Source organism: Carlito syrichta, unplaced genomic scaffold (assembly GCF_000164805.1).
Source record: "Carlito syrichta isolate Samal-C Ts95f unplaced genomic scaffold, Tarsius_syrichta-2.0.1 Scaffold135987, whole genome shotgun sequence".
Lineage (NCBI taxonomy): Eukaryota > Metazoa > Chordata > Mammalia > Primates > Tarsiidae > Carlito > Carlito syrichta.
This window is the reverse complement of record NW_007080083.1, coordinates 45,487-48,814: the sequence shown is the minus strand read 5'-3', so window position 1 is coordinate 48,814 and position 3,328 is coordinate 45,487.

The following is a 3,328-nucleotide window of genomic DNA, read 5'->3' as shown; positions in this document are numbered from 1 at the left end:
CCGCCTCCCTCCACATACCCACCATTCCTCCATGCCCGCCCGCCCATGCATCCGCCCACCTATGTCATCCACCACCCACCGTGCATTGCGCATACACCCGCCTCCTCCACACTGACCCACCCACCCATCCACCCACCCACCTCATCCGTGCATTCACCCACCTAGCTATCCATTCGTACATGCACTGAGCCCTCACTCTATGCCCTGACTTGCCTCAGTAGGGTCTGGCTCTTGAGAAGATTCTAGTCTTGTGGGGGAGTGGACATCCCCAGGGACAGTCCAGTGCCTGGCTTGCCCAGAGGAGAGGGTCATCAGCTATCCCTGAAGTATCCGGGAAGATGTCTTGGAGCAAGTGGCCTCTACCTGGGGCACTGAAGGATGAATAGGAGTCCACTGGGCAGAGTGGAGGGTTGGGTGAGGAGAGGCATTTTTTACTCCTTAAGATGTCTCTGGCCTGTCATGATGGCAGCCCTTTGGAACAACCTTCTCACCGAGTCCTCACAACAACCCCAAGAGGGAGAGATTGTTATTATTTTCATTTTACAGATAAGGAGACTGAGGCTGAGAGAGAAGAGGTCACTTGTGCAGGTTCACCTGGCTCAGAAAAGCAAAGGGAACAGCATGTGCAAAGGCACGGGGTGGGAGGCAGGCTTGAGTTTCTTTTTTTTTTTTTTTTGAATCAGAGTCTTACTCTGTCACCCAGGCTGGAGTGCAGTGGCATGCTCATGGCCACCCCAGTGTCCACCTGCTGGACTCCAGCAATCCTTCCACCTCAGCCTTCCAAGTAGCTGGCACTACAGGCACACGCTACCACACCTGGCTAATTTTTGACTTATTGTAGAGATGAGTTCTTGCCAAGTTGCCCAGGCTGGTCTCGAACCCATGGGCTCAGGCAATCCACTCACCTCAGCCTCCCAAAGTCCTAGGATTACAAGCTGAGCCACAGAGCCCTGCCCAACCTGGAGTTTCTAATGCACAGTGCAGATCTTGACTCTCCCTGGAGTTAACCTTTCTGTGACTCCCTAGTGCCCTCTGGACAAAATCCAAACTCCGTAGTTTAGTATCCATTCATTTATTCATTTAATACTCATCTTCTGAGCTCCTCTGTGCCCAGCCCTGTGCTGGGGACACAACAGAGACCATGACAACTCCAGTGACGACCCAGAGTGGGCAGGGCTAGGATGTGGAGGCCTGGGAACCTGAGATTGGTGGGTGAGGGTAGGTGTTCGAGAAGAGCTTCCTGGAAGAGGGAGCATCTGACCCAGACTGGAGGATTCAAGGAGCACTGTCTGGAGGAGAGGGGCTCTGGAGGTGAGACCAGGAGAAGGGAAGGAGCGAGGCTGGAGAGGAGTGTCTACCAGAGGGAACAGCACATGCAAGGGTCTGGAGGCTGTGAGATGGCCCCACCCATCACACAGGGCGGGACGGGCAGGCTGGTGGCAGACAGTGAGTTGAGGGCCAGCAGGAAGGCCTGGGCGCTGAGCCTGGAGGCCTGAGCAGGGCTTGGGCCTGGAGGGAGGCTGGAGGACGGCCTGGGGAGGAGGGCCTGGCAGGGCAATGGGGGACCCCACTCTGCCATGGCAGGCGTGAGGCAGGGTTGGCCTGGTGTGAGTGTCAGGGCCCTCTGGGGTCAGCAGCCACGGAGGGGGCCTCTCCCCACTGGCCAGCACCACCAGTGCCCCCTCTCTGTCCCTCCCCTTTTCTGTCTCTCCCACCCCCATCTTCCCTGGTCTCTCTCTCCCTCTGTCTCTGCTTTGTCCGCCTCTGTGTGACTTTTGTCTCTTTTCACTTCTTCCTCTCCGAATCCTTCCCAGTCTCCCTCTCTGTCCCCCTCTGTCCGTCAGTTTCTCTCTGTGTCATTCTCCGTCTCACTCCTCCCTCCTGGTCTCTATTCCGATTCTCTGTCTCTCCCCCATCCCGCTCCGGTCCCCTCACCGGCCTTTCCCCCAGCCGCCCTGTCTGCGTCCCCCTCGCTGGGGGGCCGGGGTGGGGCCAGCCTCCCTCCCCCTCCCGACGTGGCCTCTCCTCCCTCTCCACAGGGCTCAGCCTCCAGACGAGGACTCCAGCCTCACACCTGGCCCTGGGCCCTGCCAGGGCTCCCTCGTCAGGACCCCGCCTCCAAAAACCCCTCCCCTCAACGCCTACCTCCCTGGAGGCCTGAGCGGCTGCGAGGTCTCCAGGCCCTGAGCCCCCTTTCTAAGCCCTCACCTCTGCCCAGGACAGAGCCTCGGTCTCCAGCGGAGGGTGGCTGAGGCCCCGCCTCCAGGACAGAGAAGGGCCTGGGCGCGGGCTGGGGCGGTCGGGGAGGAGGGTCACCCGGATCCGACATTTTGGGGGGGTTCCTTTCACCTCCCACCCACCCCCCTTCTGCCTCCCCCCACCTCCCTTCTCTGATGTCTTCTTCTTTTTTTGATGATAAAGTCTTAAAAACACAAAGCCACCCATCAGAGTTCTTGTATTTCAAAGTTCCCTTAATTTGCAGCTTGTGAATCACTAATAAAATAATGTATCCTTTTTTTTTTCCTTCAGTGTTGCCCAGGCTGGTCTCAAACTCCTGGACTCAAGCATTCCTCCCACCTTGGCCTCCCAAAGTGCTGGGATGACAGGTGTGAGCCACCACGCTCAACCAGTCATTGATCCTTTTTGTTTGACTTGGGCACCATGTGTATCAGTTTGCTGTTGCTGTGGACTAGCCTGTCGCCAAAGTTGTGGCTCAAAATGCCCACTCTCGTGGCTGGGCGCAGTGGCTCACGCCTGTCATCCTAGTATTCTGGGAGGCCGAGGTAGGAGGATTGCTTGAACCCAGGAATTCGAGACCAGCCTGGGCAGCATAGCAAGACCTCATCTCTACAGAAAAATAAAAAACACTAGCTGGGCATGTGGGCGCACACCTGTAGTCCCAACTACTCAAGAGGCTGAGGCAGGAGGATTGCCTGCGTCCAGGAGGTCGAGGATGCATTCAGTCGTGATCATCCCACTGCACTCCAGTCTGGGCAGCAGTGAGACCCCAACCCAAGAGGCAAGACAGCAGCAACCCCCCTCCCCCATCTTGAGGCTCACTCTTCTTTTTTTTTTTGAGATGGAGTCTCACTCTGTCGCCCAGGCTGGAGTGCAGTGGCACTCACGGCCACCGCAGTCTCAACCTGCTGGGTTCAGGCGATCCTTGCACCTCAGCCTTCCAAGTAGCTGGAACTACAGGCGTGTGCCACCACACCCGGCTAATTTTTTGATTTACTGTAGTGATGAGGTCCCATCAAGTTGCCCAGGCTGGTCTCGAACCCCTGGGCTCAGGCAGTCCTCTTGCCTCGGCCTCCCAAAGTGCTGGGAT